Below are 22961 nucleotides of genomic sequence, written 5' to 3'. Positions count from 1 at the left end.
AGGGGGAGAGAGAGAGAGAGAGAGAGAGAGAGAGAGAGAGAGAGAGAGGGAGAGGGAGGGAGAGGGAGGGAGAGGGAGGGAGAGAGGGAGGGAGAGAGAGGGAGGGAGAGAGAGAGAGACAGAGAGAGAGAGAGAATGAATCCTAAGTAGGCTCCGTGCTGCTACTATGGAGCCCAACTCTGGGTCTGACCCCACAGACCATGAGATCATGACATGAGCTGAAATTAAGTCAGATGCCCAACCAACTGAGCCACCGAGGCACCTCAAAACTTCTAAATTTTAAAGCGACTTTACAAAAAATGCATTAAGATATGCTTATGAACATAGTTTACATAGAAAAGAAGGCTTACAATATGCTTTACTGATTTGTTATCACTCTGTGGCTTTAAATGTTTTAATGTTACTAATGAAAGACAATTTTAGATTAAAAAATTTTAAGTTTATTTATTTATTTTGAAAGACAACATGAGCAGGGTAGGGGCAGAGAGAAGGGGGAGACAATCTTAACCAGACTCCACACTGTCAGCTCAGAGCCCAATGTGGGGCTTGAACTCACAAACCGTGAGATCATGACCTGAGTTGAAGTCAAGAGTTGGACACTTAACCAACAGAGCCACCCAGGTGCCCCAAGACAATTTTAGATTTAGGCTATTTCATTTAATTCTATCTAATAAACCTAATCAACTGCTTAAACTTTTTTTTTTTTTAAGTTTAATCTGGTATTTCTATTTTGAACAAGAAAAAATTCCTTTCCAAAGAAGTATGACTAAAGGTGTAAGGATGAGAAGGGTCTCAGATTTTTTTAATTTCCATACATCTTTAAAAAGAAAAAAAAAAAAAATCAAACCTGAAGACGGCATGTCATAAATATAGCCAAATCAATAAAGGTTAAAAGAAACATTTGCTAGAAATTCTAACAAGGCATTTAGACATCCTGTTCAAGACTATAGAATGGTTATAAATGCTGACTCTGAGATATTTGTTTACCTAAGGAAAATTTTTATATCCAAAAAACCAGAGTAATTTGACATTTGAGGTAGCAACAACCTTTATCAGAGAAATACACAGATGCCAAATTCCAAAACCTGATTATCAAAACTTCAGACTAAACATATCCCTCAGGAACCATTGCCAAAAATGCCATTTCATTCCACTGTTTTAAGTGCATGGCCAAACTTTCCGCAGTAAGAAAACTCACAATGTAAAACATTTACCAAGGAACACAGGACATAAAAAGATGTCAAGTGTCATCAAATCCCCTATGAGAAGAGTTTTATGTTCTCCTGCCTTATCAGAGTCTATCTTCTGGTTTTAATATCAAACACTTACCACTAAAGTCCTTTATGTTTTTATCTATTTTCTTTCTACAAGATCTCTTTTCCTAATCGGTATGTTCATCGGAAGATAAAAGCAACAAAATCTTATAGAAGATACATAAATTGGATATTCTAAATTAAATCCTGCTTTATATCTAAGCCACTTTTGATGATTTTTCAATTTTTCACTAAAAAAAGTTTTACCTTTATCCAGAAGAAATAAATTAATGTAATTTCAGCATTAATTTCATCATACAGAGCTACGGAAACCTTTTTCTAATGTTTATTTTTGAGAGTGAGCAAGCATGAGCAGGGAAGGCGCAGAGAGAGACGGGGGGACAGAGGATCCAAAAGAGGCTCTGTGCTGATAGCAGCGAGCCCAATGTGGGGCTCGAACTCAGGAACCGTGAGATCATGACCTGAGCCAAAGTCGGATCCTCAACCAACTGAGCCACCCAGGTGCCTCTGGAAATTTCTACCAAGCAATGAAAAAGTCAGTACACATTCACATATTAATCACATAAACAAAAGATGATCTTTTCCCTGTAAGCAAAAGGACAAAAATTTTATGATTCTATAATTTTACAACAAAAATAATAAAAATATTTAGGTTTAAAATCTTTCAAAAACTAATACTTGATGTTATTTACATAAAGTTCAAAATCAATGAAAAGTATACTGTCAAAAGTCAGAATAAAGTCTACCCCTGGGATGGGGAAGTAGAAAGTGACTAGAAGGTACTGCTAATGTTCTCTTTCTTGCTTTAGTTGCTGGTTACTTGGGGAATGTTCAACATTCTGAAAACTCACTAGGCTATGCACTTAGTTATGATAATGTTTTACATTTGTACGCGTGTATGTGTTATGCTTAAACGAAAAAGTTTTTAAAAGTTAATTACACTTGGGGCGCCTGGGTGGTTCAGTGGGTTAAGCGTCTGACTTTGGCTCTGGTCAATGAGTTCGAGCCCCACGTCGGGCTCTGCGCTGACAGCTCAGAGCCTGGAGCCTGCTTCGGATTCTGCGTCTCCCCCTCTTGCTGCCCCTCCCATGCTCATGCTCTGTCTCTGTCTGTTAATAACAAATAAATGTTAAATTTTTTTTTAAGTTAATTACACTTGAAACTAACAGTAGTATAAACAAAAAGCCAGAAAACTAAACTTATAGTAGAGATATACCAACAGAGACCAATGCGGCCTGGTATTTCCTTTGTTTTTTCCTTTTCAAAGCAACAAACTATTGGATCCCTGAGATTATACAAAATCAAACTCCTAAAAGTCCCTATCAAATCCAACTAGTTCTTCCCCCAAATGTAAAGGTTTTTCTTCTCAGTCCCTACACCATTTAAATCCCTCAGAATCTTTTAACCAAGTCATCAGTTCCCTCTTCACTTTGAAACTTCCATCTCTGTTTGATCCCCATTTCTTTCCAGTTTTCCTCTAACCTCTGAAATCAATTTTCCAAGTCTCCTCCCTATCATTTTCTCAGACATTGTGACTGCTCTCTGCACCCCCCAAAATGTGCATGTCCATTTCTTATCCTCTCTCCCCAGGTAAAACCATTATTATAATTCAGATTATTTTAACTATGAAGTTTTATATCTCTAGCCCCAAACTCCATCACAACCTTCAGTATGCCATAATCTGAGGTCTCAATCTCTAGACTCTACTTTTATTCAACAAATACAAATCTGTAGTCCTTTTCTTCCAACCCCCAAAATATTAGCTCCTCCCTATGTCAACAATCTCAATGAAAAATATCTAATCACCCAAGGTAAAAAATTTTAAGACATCTGAGCTCTCCCTTTTCCCACCAATATACAATCAACAAACTACTTATTCTTCTAAAATGTCTTGAAAAGAACAGTCTACTTCTCTTTCTGTCCTATTGTTATTGCTCCAGTTCAGGCCACTGTCATCCTTCTTGAACAACTGAAGGATTCAGCTGAACAACTGATTAGTCTGAGATTACAATCTATTCTTTATCCGCTAACAATATTATACCTGTCTTAATAAATCCAGCTGATTCTGATTTTTTCAGTCCTCCAAATAAAAAATAAAAGACACAATGATTTTCTCCATCTTCAATGGAAAACCCTTCTTCCTCAAAGCCCAATTCAATGATCCATCAGAATTAACTTCTCCCTCTTTTGCTCCCATAAGGCTTAATTCTTCTAGCACAGATTTTATAATGTATAGTTGGGTGTGTCTATATTCCCTACTTGATTATAGGCTCCTTATACAAGCAGTGCAATTCTTTTTTTATTCTCTTAGTACAGTGCCTTAATATCGGTGAATTGAACAGAATTCTGCTCATAGAATTTTTCTATCTGAATTCCACGTTATACCTACCCTTGCCAGTGAGTTGTTCTGAAATTTTACAAACACAACTCCATATTTTTCCAAAGCATTAATAAAAATATTAAAAAGGACAAGGACAAAAATAGCCTTTTTAGATATATCTCTAAGTTTGACACTGATCCCTTTTGAACACTTTTTTAAAGTTTTTTTTTTTTTTTTAAGTAATCTCCACACCCAATATGGGGCTCCAACACACAGCCCCAAGATCAAGAGTCACACGCTCAACCAACTGAGCCAACCTGGCGCCCCCCCTTTTTAACACTTTTTTTTAAGTTTATTTTGCGAGAGAGTGTCCACGCACAAGCAGGGGAGGAACAGAGAGAGAGGGAGAGAGGGATTCCCAAGCGGGCTCCACACTGCAGCATAAAGCCCGATAGGGGGCTTGAACTCATGAACCGCAAGATGACGACCTGAGCTGAGACCAGGAAGACCAAGAGTCAGCCGCTTAACTGAGCCAGGTGCCCTTTAACACTTTTTAAGAATGGTTATTTTGGAGGCACCTGGATGGCTCAGTCAGTTAAGCAACAGATTCTTGATTTCAGCTCAGGTCATGATCTCCCAGTTCATAAGACTGAGCCTCTGTTGGGCTCTGTGCTGAGAGTAGGGAGACTGCTTAGCATTCTCTCTCTGTTTCTCTCTGCCCCTCCCCTGCTCTCGTTCTCTCTCTCTCTCTCTCTGTCTCTCAAAATAAATAAACTTTTTTTAAAAAGGTTATTTTATGCCTCTTAATGTAATGTTCTTAATGCTGATAAGCTAGCCTGTACCTTTCTACATTACCTCCAACGATGGGAAATGATTTCAAAAACCACTATTTTCTTTTTTAAAAAGAAGATTTTATGTCTGTTTCTAGCCCTGTAACATACTTTGAGTCACCAGAAATTAATTTCAGTAGGCTCCACAACCAACGTGGGGCTTGAACTCACAACCCTGAGATCTATAGTCTCCTGCTCTACCTGAGCCAGCCAGGCACACCTGGAATCATCCCAAATTAACAAAAGCTATCAACACTTCTTAGTTCCTTTGTATCACTTAGACGATCTAAAACCTGTGCAGCATTAGCCAGATAGGTAGAAAAGGATTCTTGGAATCCAATCAAGTGGTGAAGCAACTTGGGTGGGGTTTATAGACCTTGTTCAGGCAATGGAGTTAAAAAGCAGTTACAAAATATTTACAAAAGGCCTTAAACTTGAATTCAGAAGAAACCAAAAGGGCGGAGTTCCAGTTATCATAGGGATGAGATTTCAATGTGCCTCTCCGTGGTTTAAGAAAAACCACCTGGACAAAAGGCAGCTTCCAAGGCCAGTGTTAGGCTGATAATCAGATGGTAACTGATTAGTCTGAGAGTCAGATGAGGAGATGGTAACTGATCTGTGGTCATAAAGGTGTCACAGAAAATTCAACCTGCTCAAGACAACAGAAGTTTTTCCTTAAGTGACTACCAACCTTCAACACGAACTAGAACTAAATACTGAAATTAAGTATGTCAAACTCACAATATTAGTAAGTCTATGTTAGGTTTTAAAACTATTCTATATATCTTTTTACATTCTTGTCATGTTTAGGAGAATTTTAACTCTATAGAATCTGACAGACTTAAGTGTGTTTGGTTAATAAGCAATACCGGAATGTTTAAAAGAACTTGTGACTCACTATATTTACAAATTTTATTTAACTTTAAAAGAGTTTTAAGTATTCAAAACAAGTCCTGCTTATTGAAATTTTATACCACTCCATAAGGCATATAAAGTGCTAAAAAATAAAATAAAGTCCAGTACATTAAATGTATAAAGAATTAAGCAGCTGTAGTACTAACAGCTAAGAATTCAACGAGCATTTTCTTTTTTTCAAAGAGCATTTTCCTAGTGTCCAACATTGTTGCAAGTATTTAATATTTTCAATTCATTCATTTAGCAGTCACTAAGCATCCACCATGAACAAGGCATCATTCCAGACTGAGACTAAATCACTGAATAAAACATAATTTCAATCTTCATGAATCTTATAATTTAATGAGAAGAAGAGAATAAATATCAGTGATGATAATTACTATGAAGAAAAATAAAACCAAGGCAACGTGTAGAGGGGGGCTATTTTCGATGGCATAATGAAGGTAACATCAGTGAGCACCATTCACACAGAAGTCTATGTAAATGATACCACCTGGAAACTCCCTTTTCAAAAAAAAAAACCTCTCTACACCAGGTGACATTTGAACCTGAGAAGGAAGCAAGCCATGTAAATATACAACTATTACAGGAAAAGAAAACAAGTACACAAACCATTTTACCAGGGAAGGATGTGTGAAGGGATATTTAATCTTTTCAACTAGAATAATTGACTTAATATAGTATTTTTTTCAGTTTCTTAAAAGTAAAAACAGGGTTATGTATTAAGATTTATAAACAGGTTTTTACTACTACGCTGTAGTTTGGCACTGTACTCAAGGACTTCTAAAATATACCAGCTGATTTTTTTTTAATCTATTATAGGCTGAAGGTTAGAATGACTTAATAAACTAGGCAAAAGAAATCTTTTTGGACTTATGAAAACGTTCTAAAACAGGACTATGGAGTTGGTAGCAAACCACTGTAAGTTTACTAAAAATCACTGAATTGTACACTTAGAAGAATATGACGCAGAAATCCTCCCTCCAAAAAAAAAAAAAAATCCTGTAATTAATAAAGTGACCAGAATGTTCCTCTCTTATACTACCTTGAAATTAAGACCAGTATTTAGGTCTCCTACTCTGGAAATCTTCATGTCCTACTTGAAATTGAACCCAAAAGTTCAATTTTAGCACAATGGGGACTCGAGGTGCTGAACTACATTGTGGTGGTCTTTAATAAACAAATATAGTCCTTGAATATAGGATACTTCCCACTGTGCAAAATTTCATCTGAAACCCTAACCAGTAAGGGCTCCCTCGTTAAAATTACATGTAAGGACAAAATGTGTAAGAGAACAATTCAGATAAGTTGTAACCTTGATGAATAAACTTAAGAGAATGTATTTTTAAAGACAAAAGTATTCAAATCTTATCTACTTCCAGGTTTGTTTTTGTTTTTGTTTTAATCTAAAACACAGTATTTTAGCAAAAACAGTCCTGGAACATAAGACCTTAAAGAAAATTCAGGTCATTGTAAAATAGAATACAAAAAAATTTGAATACAACATACACTATGGTACTGAAAAAACAAGGAAGGACAAATATAAACCAACATAAATGGTCCTATAACACCTCACTCCAAAAGCAGAGTTTGAATGTTTAGGTTCATATCCCATTAAGAACAGTAACCATCCTTACTACATTGTTAAGAAGACTAATAATAGTGAATAGAGTATTTACATGCATCTAGCACATAGCAAATGTTCAGTAACTTAATTTGTATTACTTTTTTATTTTCTTGCTTGTTTAAAGTAATCTCTACATCCAAAGTTGGCCTTGAGGTCACAACCTGAAGATCTACCTACAGAGCCAGCCAGATGCCCCAATATGTATTTCTTCTGAAAGTGTTTTTGTTTTTGTTTTTTTAAACTCTAAGTAAACTCTACTCTCAACATGAGGCTCAAACCTACAACCTCAAGATCAAGAGTCGCATGCTTCACCAACCAAGCCAGCCAAACACCCCTACTTTTATAATAATCATCTAGAGCAACCCTATACAATCTTCAATATACATTTTAAATGCCTGGGACTCTCCTTAAAATGAGATTGTTATACAGGAGATTTGGGTAGGGCCTGAAATTTGCATTTCTAACAAGTTCAAGTGCCCAGGAAGGATACTTTTGAGTTACAAGAAGGTTTCTTCAAATTTAGGACACATCAGAATCATTTGAAGGGCTGGTTTAAAACAGATTTCTGGGTTCCAACCCAGAGTCCGGGAGAAAATGCATTTGTAACAAGTTCCCATATGATGCTATCGTGCCATTCCCATTTTGAGAACAACTGCTTGAAAGTTCTCAGCTACAACGTACATCAGAAACACTTGTGGGGCGTGGGTTTATTATTTAGAGGTGGGTGCCCTGACTATACCCTAGTATTTATTAGTCTCCAAAGTATGGTCTCCTGCTAAATCAGACTCTTAAGGGGTAGAGCCCAGCCATCCATTATTTAAAACAAACAAACAAACAAACAAACAAACCTTACCGGTGATTATGATGCATGTTAAAGTCTCAGAACCACTGCCTTATCATTACAAATAACTCAGAATTTCCTTGGTGAAATTTTGCTAACTACAGGAAAAAAAGCATCTACCTATGTGGCTTAAGTCAAACTGAAAATGTCCTGACTCATTCACCAAGTAAGAACATTTATTCAGGGCACCTGGGTGACTCAGTCAGTTAAATGTTGGACTTCAGCTCAGGTCATGATCTCACAGTTCGTGGATATGAGCCCATGCATCGGGTTCTGTATTACAGGTGTGGAGCCTGCTTGGGATTCATTCATTCTCTCTCTCTCGTTCTCTCTCTCTCTCTCAAAATAAATAAACGTAAAAAAAAAAAAAAAAAAAAAAAACCACAGCATTTATTCAAATTTAGCGGTAACTCTGTAACAGTTAAAAGAAGTCCATTACTCTCTCCTTCATTCTTCAAGAGATGTTCTCCTATATCAGGATGTTCCTCTAAAGTCAGACATTTAAGGGGCGCCTGGGTGGCTCAGTCAGTTAAGCGTCCAACTTCGGCTCAGGTCATGATATCGCAGTCCGTGGGTTCGAGCCCCGCATTGGGCTCTGTGCTGACCGCTCAGAGCCTGGAGCCTGTTTCAGATTCTGTGTCTCCCTCTCTCTCTGACCCTCCCCCGTTCATGCTCTGTCTTTCTCTGTCTCAAAAATAAATAAACGTTAAAATAAATTTAAAAAAAAATTAAAGTCAGACATTTAAAATCTCGAGGCAAAAAGAAAACTTTAGAAATGAGTCTAAAACTTTGTATAACATTTAATTTCTACAAAAGCTCAGTAAAGATCACTAGAGTCCAAAATGTTGGTGCATGCTATTCTTACATTATTCTTGAACAAAACACCTAATTTCAACAGTTACAGCTCATTTATAAAATTCTTGTCCTTAGTTATTACTGACTGACCATGAACAAAATTAGTTTATAAAGAAAATTAAGTGTATCTTCCAAGCTAACTGTGGGACATAGATGAAAGAAAAATTAGGTGGAGAAACACAATAATGTATCTTTCATTATGGCTTTTTTTTTCATTATGCCTTTTTCAAGTTAAAAAAGTGAAATGGAAGGGGTAGGAAAGAAAATGGAAAGGGAGACTATGTGATAAAAAAGTTGCACTTTGCACAAAAACAGACACTCAGATCAATGGAACAGAATAGAGAACCCAGGAATGGACCCACAAACATATGGCCAACTAATCTTTGACAAAGCAGGAAAGAATATCCAATGGAATAACGACAGTCTCTTCAGCAAGTGGTGCTGGGAAAACTGGACAGCGACATGCAGAAGAATGAACCTGGACCACTTTCTTACACCATACACAAAAATAAACTCAAAATGGATCAAAGACCTAAATGTAAGACAGGAAGCCATCAAAATCCTCGAGAAAGCAGGCAAAAACCTCTTTGATCTTGGCCGCAGCAACTTCTTACTCAACATGTCTCCGGAGGCAAGGGAAAAAAACAAAAAACAAAAATGAATTGTTGGGACCTCATCAAAATAAAAAGCTTCTGCACAGCAAAGGAAACAATCAGCAAAACTAAAAGGCAACTGACAGAATGGGAGAAGATATTTGCAAATGACATATCAGATAAAGGGGTAGTATCCAAAATCTAGAAAGAACTTCTCAAACTCAACACCCAAAACACAAACAGTCCAGTGAAGAAATGGGCAAAAGACATGATAGACACTTTTGCAAAGAAGACATCCAGATGGGCAACCGACACATGAAAAAATGCTCAACATCACTCATCATCAGGGAAATGCAACTCAAAACCACAATGAGACACCACCTCATACCAGTCAGAATGGCTAACATTAACAATTCAGACAACAACAGATGTTGGCAAGGATGCGGAGAAAGAGGATCTCTCTTGCATTGTTGGTGGGAACGCAAGTTGGTGTAGCTACTCTGGAAAAGTGTGGAGTTTCCTCAAAAAATTAAAGATAGAACTACCCTATGACCCAGCAATTGCACTACTAGGTATTTATCCAAGCAATACAGGTGTGCTGTTTCGAAGGGACACACGCACCCCAATGTTTATAGCAGCTCTATTGACAATAGCCAAAGTGTGGAAAGAGCCCAAATGTCCAAGGGATGAATGGATAAAGATGTGTATGTGTGCATATATATATATATATATATATATATATATATATATACACGCACACACAATGGAGTATTACTCGGCAATCAAAAAGAATGAAATCTTGCCATTTGCAACTATGTGGATGTAACTAGATGGTATTATGCTAAGGAAAATTAGTCAGATAAAGACAAGTATCACATGACTTCACTCGTGTGTAATTTAAGATACAAAACAGATGAACATAAGGGAAGGGTAGCAAAAATAATGTAAAAACAAGGAGGGGGACAAAACATAAGAGACTCTTAAATATGGAAAACAGAGGATTACTGGAGGGGTTGTGGGAGCGGGGCTGGGCTAAATGGGTAAGGGGAATTAAGGAATCTACTCCTGAAATCATTGTTGCACTATATGCTAATTTAGATATAAATTTTAAAAATTTAAAAAATTAAAAATAAAATACACAGAAAAAAAAAGTTGCACTTACACTTGAAGCCTGCCTGAAAGGGGATATAAACTAGGTAAAAGGCTTCTAGCTTTCCGTTTTTTAATAGCCTATAACTTGATTTTATAATATGCACACCACAACATTACACTGTTCATAAATATACAATAAGTATCTTAAAATTAAAATGGCTTAAACAAATTGGGACTTTTTCTTGGGGAGAGGGACCCTCACAATATTCTTTAAAATAACAGAGGATACCACAGGGTGTCTGTCATAAAAACTAGAATAGGAATCACTGCTTGAAAGGAATTCAAAGAATGAAAAGAAAGCTGCCAATTCATAGGATAAAAGTCCAAAAAGCCATTAGCTAGTCAGGAATGCTATACCAAAATGTTCAAAACAAAATTATTAAGCGTGGGGGGGGGGGTGCTGCAGTACTACTGCAGGCCAATCAGTGACAGAAATTAAAAGTATCCTCTTTGCCCAAGTTACACTAAAACACTGAAAGGGTCTACTAACTTATCTGAAAGCAAGAAAGCAAGGATTTTCTTTGATGTCCCCTTCTAAGAGGTTTTTTTTTTTTTTTTAATCTTTATTTATTTTTGAGACAGCGAGCAAGAGAGCAAGAGAGCGAGAGAGCAAGAGGGGGAGGAACAGAGAAAGAGAGAGACACAGAATCCAAAGCTGTGTTGACAGCTCAGAGCCCGACAGGGGGCTCAAACTCTCAAGCTGCGAGATCATGACCTGAGCCGAAGTCCGATGCTCAACCGACTGAACCACCCAGGCACCCCTAAGAGTTCTTAAAATCATGAATGCGATGAGGAAAATGTCTAAGTCAAAGAGCTGAAATCTCCACGTATAAATTACACTAAGTTCTAGGATTTCTAAAGCATGGTAAAAATGTAATGATGCTGATAAAATTAAAGTTCTAAAACAGACAAAAATATTCCATAGTACCAGACATCAAAAGAGTGGTTTCCCATGGGATGGGGTAGTGTTAATCACCAGAATACAACACAAGACAGTTTCTGAGATTCTGATAACGTGCTGCTTCTTAGTACTGAATACACAGGTAGGATTACATTTTGAAAATTCACTGAACCGGGGCGCCTGGGTGACTCAGTCAGTTGAGCATCCAACTTCGACTCAGGTCATGATCTTACACTCATGGATTCAAGCCCCACATCCGGCTCTGTGCTGACAGCTCAGAGCCTGGAGCCTTGCTTCAGATTCTGTGTCTCCCTCGCTCTCTCTCTGTCCCTCCTCCACTCGCACTCTCTCTCTCTCTCTCAAAATAAATAAACATAATAATAAAAAAATTAAAAAAAGTCACTGAGCTATATACACTTATGAGAACTTTGTATATATTATACTACAATCATATTTACATTTATTTAAAAGCAGGGAGCAAATAAAGGACATTTCTCTCTCAGAAAATGAAACATTTACTGCAAACACAAACATTAAAATTTCTTTTTAGTGAAGCCAGTTGAGATTAAGAATTACAGGAACACCTGGCTGCCCCAGTCAGAAGAGCATGTGACTCATGATCTCAGGGTTGTGAGTTCCAACCCCAGGTCGGGTGTAGAGATTATTTAAAAAAATAAACTTCAAGAATTACAAATTTGGGGTGAGTAAAGACAGAGAAGTATCACAAAGTTCCTTAAGGGCTATCAGTTAAATAAATCTCACAAATACACACATCTTTCTCAGAAGAAAAAAATCCTGGCACCTCCCTGTATAATACCATCAACCTAGAAAAAAGCAGTATTCCACCTTATTTATGAAACATAATAAATCTGCTTTCTAATGGGAAAGTGTATATGAACTGCAGGATAGGTTTTCTTTAAGCTTCTGACCAATTTAAAAAAATTTAAAAACTAGTAAGAAAAGTATAAATGAGTGCCAGATTACAATTAGCAACTACTATTTCCTGGATTAGTTCAGTGCCATTCTGTAAAATCAACTTATCCCTTATGAAGTAAGCAGAATTCCTTCTGATAGTAATAAAAGGTATAAATTATGTTTCAATCCCTTTAAATCGCATCCCAAGGTAGATCCAAGGTAGAAAGAAATTTCATCCCATCATTCACCTGCAATTCTCTTTATGGGATCCCCAAGCACAGGACACACATTTTTTCAAATATTTATTATGATTCCACACTTAGAAAGTTAATCTGGTATTTCTTCCTAGCATTAATGTAATCACACCAATCTGTAAACAACAGAACATGATAGTCATTACTTAATAAAATAGTAACTTTGGAGCCTCCACAGTTTTAAAGTGTAAATAGGTAAAAATATCTCCCTTCTTTAAAAAATTATTTTAAGATCTTGGATAATTATTTTGTAAAGAAAAAAACCATACCTTCATAAACAATAAGAACTTTCAATATTAAAAATGTTCTCCTTGGCATGAATTATGCCCTCACTAATGCTCACCTGGAATTTCTTATTCATTACTAAATGTCAGTAAATGTGCCATACTGCTGTTCTTAACAACTGAAGAAAAAAGGTATTGTGATTCTGTAACTTAATTTCTAGAACTGCCAATCAGCTCTTTTTCATTAAATAGACTGGAGGCTAATAATGATGTCAAACTACACATTGCTATTTAATAAAGGAAAACACCTTAAGCACACATCCTAAATTGTTGACCTTAGCAGTTTAATTCTCTAATTCCACAAAAATTTACTGAAGTAGTTTTTCTCTGTATAGCCTCTAATACAGTACTCTTAAGTAGTTTCATATTTTGTCCATTCAAGAAAGGAGAAATTGCTTCATTTAATCCTACTAAATTCTGTGGTATGGGAAAAGAATTTCAAATTTTGGCTGACAAGAAAAAGAGTTATAAAACACTGTTTTTGTACAGAATAAGCTTTATTATCCTCAATTTGTAGAGTGCTCTTAAAAATCAATACAAAAACAAGTATCACAATAAAAAGACACCAGATCAAAAGAAAGATGTGTCATAAGAATCATCTAAAAATCAATAGTAATATTTTTTTAAGTTTGGGGTAAAAATAAATGAAATAAAAAACATTTAAAATATAAAAATGAAACACAAAACAATGAGAAAATAAAAATTATTTAATAGAGTTGAGACAATTACCAATTTGGAGAAAAACATTTATATTCTCACTTCACACCAATATCAGATGAGGTAAAAAGTTCAATTTATTTAATCTAACTTAGAAAAACTAAAAGAGACAGTATTAAATCAGTATTGTTTATTTATTACATTTCCAGAGAAGCAATTTCAGAAGTTCAAAAGTGAACAAACAAACTTAGGTCAAAAGATTTGGTTACTTACATTAATTTTGAAATTCTGTTTATCTTAATTCATAAATGAAATACATCTGTTAAGCATAATGTTTCACCTTAGTAATCTAAGAAAAAAGTGGTATAACTTATACTCTATTAAGTTTTTATAAATAATCCTTAATGTAGAAGTATAGAGTAACAGCCATTTCAACATGAACATAATTTGATCCTTTTGATAGTCTGACGAATAGGTTTTATAAGCCTTTAAAAATATACTTAAAAATCACTTCTGGTGTTGGCAATATACTAGAAGATAATACTATACACAAGAAAATATCTTATGTATAAATGTTATTCACACTGTTATTTATATATGCAAAAATTTAGGATAGGGGAATGATACATCAACACATGGGACATCATACAACTATTTATAATTATGGTTATGAAGACTCATTGTGAGAATGGAAAAATGTTACCCAACATTAGGTTAGAAAGCAAAACATGGAATTAAATGTTTTATCCACAAGTATATAAAAGATGCGTTTTTAAAATAATGTAAGAAATATATCAAAATTTTAATATGGTGATATTAATTCCTCACATTTAAAATCCTCAAGCCAGTCATTAAAGTCATTAAAACACACCACATAACACACTTTATACCTAAATCAAATACTATCTACCATTACTCTACCAATAAACAGAACACACAGTTTAAATTAACATATTAAAAGAAACTGTAAAGGGAAGCAAAGCAACAAAGAAAATCCACTACAAAATCAAACAGTTCTCTCCTCAGGAAACTCATCAGTGCTAAGGATGGAGACTCAACTTCACGGTTCAAAACTAAAGGGGCACCTGGGTGGCTCAGTTGGTTAAGCATCCAACTCTTGATTTTGGCTCAGGTCATGATCTCACATCATCTCACAGTTTGTGAGACTGAGCCCTGCATCAGGCTCTGCACCAACAGCACGGAGCCTGCTTGTGATTCTCTCTCCTTCTCTCTTTGCCCCTACCCCTCTCTCTCTCTCTCTCTCAAAATAATTAAACAAACATTAAAAACAAAACAAAACAAAACAAAAAAACTATAGGGGCACCTGGGTGGCTCAGTAGGTTGAGCTTCTGACTTCAGCTCAAGTTGTGATCGCACAGTCCATGGGTTCAAGCCCCGCGTCAGGCTCTGTGCTGACGGCTCAGAGCCTGGCACCTGCTTCGGATTCTGTGTCTCCCTCTCTCTCTGCCCTCCCCGTTCATGCTGTCTCTGTCTCAAAAATAAATAAACATTAAAAAAAATTTTTTTAATGAAAATAAAAAATAAAACTATAGGGACGCCTGGATGGCTCAGTTAGGCATCCAACTTCAGCTCAGGTCATGATCTCACAGTTTGTGAGTTCGAGCCCTGCATCAGGCTCTGGCTGACAGCCTGGAGCCTACTTCTGATTCTGTGTGTGTGTCTCTCTCTGCCCCTCCCCTGCTCATACTGTCTCTCTCTCTCTCTCTCTCTCTCTCTCTCTCTCAAAAATAAATAGACATTAAAAAAAATTTTTTTTTACTACAGAACTTAATTATACAAACTGGTCATTTACTATTTCTAATTATTTGCTTTGAATATTCCTTCATTAATAAAGATGCTAGTCTTTAGACAACTGGTAATCACTGATATCAAATATTAAATGTAATAGAGCCTTATTTGGGAGGTAATCCCTTGAAATAATAAATAATGAAATTAATAAATAGAGAAATGCAATAAAATAAAACACAGGAAATGTCATACACAACAGCATCATTTTTATTTGGTATCATCAGTTGAGTTCTATAGGTCAATTCTCCAGAAAACTGAAATGCATTAATTAACAAAGCTTTGAAAATGCTTACCCTTATAATAATCTTCTAAAAAGACACCAGTTTCTTACTTCCTTAAACACAGTACATAGAATAAAAGTTTATTTATGACTAAGGTCATCCTGTGACACACCATGTACTACACTGCTTGGCAATACTGTGATTCCCTCTGAAGTTAATGATTATAGGACTGCATGTCCCTATGTAATGGCCTTAAAACACTATTCTTCTATTCTTCTAAAATAGTTCCATCTATTTTTTAATAGTTTTTCTCCCCTTTCCCTTGAAACATAATTACATTTCAGCAATCATTGTGCCTAACTCCAATGGCCAATCCTGTGGATTATGATCTGTGGGCTAAAAAATCAGATAACCAATCCTGTTGGGACTGCAAAACTTATTTACTCCACTTAGGAATTTCTGAATAAAGACCACAAGCTTATGGTATTTGCTTACAGTTATTTTGATGGCTCAGGAAATCCATGCTGTTTCAAATGGCTGAGATCACTATCACTCAAAAAACGTTTGTTGAATTACTGAATATAACATAAATATAACGGAGTTTCTAATAATAATGAATGAATAGTTTGAGAGTCTCCTCAAGAAAAGTTACTGAACTCACTGGTCTCTGACAATACAAAAAAGATCTACCTAAATGAGAAAGAACAGCTAAAAAGAAAAAAACAGAAAGAGGTGAGAAGGATAAGTTCAAATAAAATAGCAAAGTCTATACTTCCATGGTATTGGAAGTTAACACTTAAGGCTCTGGGAAATACTCACTGTTCAATGTTTTTAAAGTATAATTACAGTAGTTATCAAAGTATTAACTACAGAAATTTGCACCACAATGTATACCACATCTATATTAAATACTACTTTAAAAACCAAAAAGTCTTCCAGCAAATACTCCTTGTAGTTAAATCCAAACTGAATTTTCCTATGAAACTAGATAGATTTTTTTAAAAAGCACCTGCAACATATTTTCACTGACATTTCTGGCCAAGTAATTTCTGGTAATCTCTCTTGGATACTGGTTCATGAAGAGTTAAGAAATAAAATTTATATTCTTGGTATATTAATATGTAATATAGGTATCACACTGTATAGTTTACAAAGTTATAGGTCTATGGAAATTAGCATTGCGTCAGGCCCTAAGAAAAAAATCCAAGTGAGGCCCAATCAGTATTGAATTATCAATGTTATTAATTTCCTCTCATCACTGCAGCTCATCAGTTCTCAGATCACTTCAGTGACAGTTAATAAATGAGAAAAGGAAAATAAAATTTCTTGGTTAAGTTTTACTCAAGCAAACTCGAACCATACAAAATACATTCCTCTTCCTCCTTAGATTTTCTCAGTATATTTCTACCCAGTATTTCAGATAAATACTAATCTCTAAAAGACTGGTATTCCCAAGATCCACTACCAGAAAGTTTATTAATTACAAAAGTGTAAGAAATATATACAGTATCGCAAGGATCAGATACACATGGTAACTACCAAAGGCCCAAATACCAAGCACAACTTTGTAGATCCCTGTGCAAAGGCCATTATAGAATTGTGAACTTTGAGACCATTGCCATTTTGACAATTTCCTTCTAAAAATAATAAAATTTACTTCTAAAAATAATACAATTTACTTCTAAAAATAATAAAATATACTCAACAAATGTTACTTAACAAGAGGGCTTTACCTAACTAAAGAATTCACAAAGTTGCAATTAAGTATCAAACTCAATTGCTGATTTTTTATGACGAATGATATCAAGCAATTTTTGAGATGGACTGAAACAGTCTAAAAATTTTAAGAGAAAAAAATTACTAAAGTTACTGATTCCAAATTCTAGTCAACTCAAATTGCCCTCCAACCATCGTGAATCTGCCTAGTCTTGGACCACAGCCCTGTCAAACTTCTACCATCCTCTTTTTTCTGTGCAACTTGTCCAATTCCATTTCAGTATCAAACTACACATTCCCACATCTCCTTTTCCTCTTTCCCTCATCACACCCTTCACACTCACTTTCATTCCCCAATTTTCCTAATTGGAACAATTACAAAAGAAAATCACACTGCCCAAGAAGAATAGATACTTTTGTGTAACTAATAAATAATACTGCTAGTAGGTTTGCGGGAAAAGTACAAAAAAACAATCACAAAATGCTGCAACTTCTGAGTATATGTACATTTGTCTGTATTCACTAATAATATACCTACCACTCTACTGTTGAGCTCAGTAAATTGCATGGTCAGAACTATTTAACTGAGCTGGTAACTTTTTAAAATTCCTATACACAAACTTGGGTTATAATTTAGAATATGTAAGTATCACAAAATATAAGCATAAATGTAAGGGTGAATGTATAACACAAGTACTAAATATAAAAATATAAAGCTCAACTGATAACATACTTATTTCTTTAAATTCTATTTTATTTTAGTGCAAAGCTACCAGCATACTAAATCTCCAGGACAAAAATAATGCTATCACTCAAGATACTGTCATAAAACCGAACCACCAAAAAATCTGTACAATTTTTTTTGTCTGGGCGCCTGTGTGGCTCAGTGCATTAAGAGTCTGACTCTTGATTTCGGCTCAGGTCATGATCTCATGGTTTGGGAGAGACTGAGCCCAGTGTTGGTCTTGGTGCTCCCAGGGTGCAGCCTGCTTGGAATTTTTTCTCTCTTTCTCTCTCTCTACCCCTCCCTCTCTCTCAAAATAAAGAAATAAACAAATCTATTTTAAAGCAAATATGCATATATTTGTCAAGACAATAGGTATGCATCGCTAAATGAAAATTTTGCGGAGTAGAAAATTTTTTACTGGTTGCTAATGTTGTGATAGTGTATCTCAAAACACCACTCCACTTCCTCCTCTTCCTTAAAAAAAAAAACAAAAAAAACATGGAATAATACACAGCTACTGCTAAGAGTAGTTACGGAGATTTAAGACTAAGTAAGGCAACTTAGCAAGAGTGTAACAGGGAGCGTTTTACTGTATATATTTCTCTGTATCAAGTGTAAAGGCAAATGACACTTTTGTAGTTTTTTAAAAAAACAAACTTTGAGTGGATTACTAGTTATCTCATTAGTTATGTAATTAACTCCCCACTACAAATACCAAATAAATCCAAAGACTCATGAATACGAAATTACGAAATATGAAATTACTTGGCTCAAGAATACGAAAAGTAGGTATACTGTAAATTTATTTCTGATTCAGACATTGAAAGTTGGAGAAAAATTAATTTTATGTCAAACTCATTTAAAGAAAAACCGAACTCAAACTTTGATACCAAAGTTTATGAAGAGAAGTTTGGTTTTAATTAAAATTTTGACTTAAAACATTCCACTATTACTTGTAACCATGTGACCTAAAACAACCATCCCTGAACATCAAAGATGGCAACCTCATAATACAGTAGTAATCAAAATCATATCGATAATTATGAGTTAATAGGCACGCACAAAATTAAAAGAACGATTTTATTCTGACATCAGTTATTGTCAGAGATATAAGGGCTCCTTCCAAACACTGCCAAAAGTTATCGTACATACAAAGTAAGTTAGAGTCGTGAGGAAGTTATCAATGACCAAGTAAGTGGGAGTAAATGATGCTCAGAGAGGAAAAAATAAAAGGCGCAGTAGTTTTAAGCGTCTGAAAATGACCAGTGGACTAAGGTACTGCGGCAGAAACAAGCGACAGAATGGTTAACAGGTCTGGAATTCTTTAGAAAATGGCAACAAGGGGGAAAACTGACATGAACGTTTGAAAGTTAACAGCAACGCTATCCTATGGAATCGTCCCGACTGCGCGAGCATGGCTCTGGACTTCGAGGGAGTAAGCCGGAGGGGTGGAACTATCACTGCGCTGGGGAAAAGGAGCCGGGGCTGAGGGGTGCAGACGCTTCTGCAGGTGGCGGAGCGCCCGAGGGGGTGGGGAGGAGGACCGTGTCGCCTCAATGAGGTCAATGTATTCCCTTCAAGACTAAAGGAAGCTGACCTAGCACGTCTCCCGGCACCAAGAGGCACTCGCCCCCGGCCCCTCCCTAACAACTTGCCTGGTAGAAAGAGTTGCGGGTCCCAGGCCCCCGGAACCCAAGGATTCGCCATCCAGGACAACTGCTCTGCCAACAAGGTCCCGCGAGAATCGAGAGATCTCGCGATACAAACCCACTAGCATCTCGCGAGTTTCCCCTGGAACCAACATGGCGGTACAGTGAAATCGGTATTTCGGAACTTGGAAAGTGCTTCATTAAGGGACTTGAGAACGTGGATAACAAGGAAATAGCAGAAAGTCTTTTACGCCTTTTATTTCTCATCCTGTCCCCCCTAGTAGAGAGGAGAAGCGATAGAAAACCCTAAAACATCCAACGACCACGGTTAATACCACACAGACACAACAACCCTCTGCCTCAACCAGCCTCACAGCCTGTCACGTGGAAGGAGAGTCTCGGCGTGCCGTCACGTGGGCAGCTACTGAGCGAGCGCGCGCTGGTCGTCCTCCCAAGAGCCCTCCCCGCCCCCCTTTCGCCCGCGCACACGTGCGCGCGCACCCCCGCCCCACGTGGGGGTTTCGCCGTCGCCTCCAACCCACCCCCTCCCAGCACTGGGCTCTAAATCCGGGTCGCAAAGCCGATGGTGCCCCGGGTTCCCTCCTCCTCCATTCTCCCTACCCCACGTCTGGCCCCCACCACGTGCCCCGAGCGACTGCTCACCTTCCGCGCGGGGCAGGGCGCCGTGAGCTACTTGGGGAAGCGCCGCCGCCGTGGCCGCTCTCTGCCCCCGCCACGGCACTTGCTCGGGTGGCCGCCGCAGGAAGCTCGACAGCGGCGCCGCGGCGCTTCCAGGTGGGTCCCCGCCTCCCGCTCCTGCCACTTCCCGCAGCACCAGCGGCTCCTTCCGGTCCCCTCCTCTCTCGCTGGGACGGGCGGGCGTCGGCGGCTGCAGGCGAGCTCACTACACCGCCTGCTGGTAACCGCGGCCCGTGCAGCGCGGGCGGGCTGGGGGCCGCCGAGGTCCGCCCTCGCCCCTGGGCGAGGGTTGGTCTTCTGAGAGCAGGACCCAGTTCCGTCCCTACTATAGTCTAACTTGGCCCTACCCATAGAGGAAAGGAGTCGCTGTAGCTCCGCTGTTGGAAGTCCGTTTCATCGTGCCCTCTGTGGTCTCTTGAAAGGTTTGTACACACTGGCTCCCTTAGCGATGTGGTCTCAAGCTGTATGTTATATATGCTCCTGCCTACTTCATCGCCAAACACACAGCCCCCTCGCTCACTCCTCTGGCTTTCTGGCTATTCCTACAACACGCAGGCTCTCAGACTTTCAGCTTGCTGTTCCCCCCTGGATAGAACTCTTCAGATTTCTTTTAACTCGTTGATGTTCAATGCGTAGTTCAAGTCCCTTCTCGAAGGTCAACATGAGGCTTCCAGGCCACTGTATCCAAAGAGCACACTTGCACCACGAGTCTTAACTCTCTTCACCTGCTTATATTTCTAAGCGACGGTTATCACTTACAGACTTTGTCGGTTTCCTGCCACCAAGAATGTGAGATCCATAAAGGCAGGGACTTTGTAACTTTTGCTCATTGCTATATCCCCAGACCTGTGTCAGGCACAAAGCAGTGTTTAATAAATACTGTGTTAAAACATGTCCCTAGGGGTGCCTGGCTGGCTCAGTGTTCAGGACCCACCTTGGGTGTAGAGATTACTTAAATAAATAGAAATAAATAAATAATAAAACATGTCAACAAACTACATTGGGCATGCAGGAAGATAAAGCCCAATAAACATTGATGGAAATAAGTACTTCCTTTGGGTTGATTGTTCCATTGACAATCCTACCATTTATGAACGGTGGAAAAGCTGAACTACAATTTTCCCTGTTTATAGGAAAATTATATTCCAAAAATATAAAATCCAGTGATAGAAGCCATTTTAACTGGAGCTCTTACGCATTTGTCAAGTACTGCTTCATTGCTTTTGTTTTCCTTGTCTTTGGAACTTTTTTCCCAGGCAAATGAATGTATGTGCCTCCTTTATTTATTTATTTTTTTTTGGTAAGTCATTAAATGTTGAATTGACTTTTTTTTTTTTAATTTTTTTTTTCAACGTTTTTTATTTATTTTTGGGACAGAGAGAGACAGAGCATGAACAGGGGAGGGGCAGAGAGAGAGGGAGACACAGAATCGGAAACAGGCTCCAGGCTCCGAGCCATCAGCCCAGAGCCTGACGCGGGGCTCGAACTCACGGACCGCGAGATCGTGACCTGGCTGAAGTCGGACGCTTAACCGACTGCGCCACCCAGGCGCCCCTTGAATTGACTTTTTTATTTGTTTTAGTTGAGAGTTTAACTCAAAATAACATCTGCTTCCAGACAAAAGGTGACAAATATATTTTTATATTAACACATCAACTTGCCTTTACTGAACCTAATTGGTTCCAGGCCCTATTCTAGGACTACAGTCACAAAAATAAACAAGGTTTCCCTACCTTGCTCTATATGTTTTAGAGCCAAGTTCTATGTATAATAACCATAACAACCATCTCTTCTTGAGTCATATGTGGCAGGCAGTCTGCTATGTACTTTTTATCACTGATTCTATTTTAATCTTCCAATGTTCTAAGATAGATACTGTTAATGTTAGGCACCAAAATGTACTTCTCAGATACCCTTCAGAAATGAAGGACTTATTACCCAGCGGCCAGGAGTGTTGCCCACAGACAGCCATGAACTGTCAACCCCCTTCTGGTGTTGCTCAGTGTCACACCTCTTCCCAAGGAGGCCACATCCAAAGACTGATCAATATAGAGCCACTAATAGTATCTATCAGGATTGTTGGAAGGACTGGCCCTCTCACCTCAACTTGGGATAATTCCAGTGGATCATCCTATATGCAGAACAACTTGTATCAGCTGTTGCATCCCATTAAGACTACATGACTGCTTGACTTCTTCCGCTGCCCAGTTCTTCCCTAACCTCAAAAATGATGATTCTAAGAGCATTTCCTAAAAAAATCTACACACTAATCACGTAAGTGTCTGCTTCTTGGAGAGCCCAACCTATGACACTATTCACATTTTTCTGGTGAGAAAATAGGCTTAGAGAGTTATGTAATTTGCATAAATTTGAACTGCAGAAGGCTCTATGTAGAGATATAAATATTGTGGGAACAGAGGAGGGTTGGGAAAGGCTTTTTACAAGGGTTGGCATTCAGGTTATAGCATGAGTTTGCAAAGCAGAGAAAAAAAGACCATTCTCAGCTAAGGGAACTGCATGATTGAGAGTATGTAGGAATGTGAGAGGGGAACTACAAGTAGCCCCAAGTGGCTGGGTTCTAGGGTCTTTGGAGCAAGCACTTAAGGGATGAGGGGGATAGACTAGTTCATTGATGGTAAAGAAGATGGCCAAGGAGAGAAAATTCTAGGCCTGGGTGTAGATCCTGGCCAAGCAGAAAGGGATAAGAGCCCCCCTTAGATCT

The 22961-nt window shown here is 37.8% G+C and overlaps 1 protein-coding gene across 8 annotated transcripts in view; it reads right to left on the bottom strand.

Annotated features, from left to right (window-relative positions):
* ZZZ3 (zinc finger ZZ-type containing 3) overlaps positions 1-20292 on the bottom strand; it is a 106591-nt gene extending 86299 nt beyond the window's left edge. For 6 of the 8 annotated variants that reach the window (XM_049616981.1, XM_049616974.1, XM_049616978.1 and 3 more), the window contains exon 1: positions 20204-20292. The gene's annotated coding sequence lies outside the window, so the exon portion shown is untranslated. Of the gene's footprint in view, positions 1-12471; positions 13199-20203 lie in introns of those variants that run through there. The other 2 variants (XM_049616977.1, XM_049616975.1) reach the window with 2 other exon arrangements.
* Between the last annotated feature and the right edge of the window lie 2669 nt (positions 20293-22961).

This window comes from Panthera uncia (genome assembly GCF_023721935.1).
Source record: "Panthera uncia isolate 11264 chromosome C1 unlocalized genomic scaffold, Puncia_PCG_1.0 HiC_scaffold_4, whole genome shotgun sequence".
Lineage (NCBI taxonomy): Eukaryota > Metazoa > Chordata > Mammalia > Carnivora > Felidae > Panthera > Panthera uncia.
The sequence above is the reverse complement of the archived record's forward strand: the minus strand, read 5'-3'. Positions and strand labels throughout refer to the sequence as shown.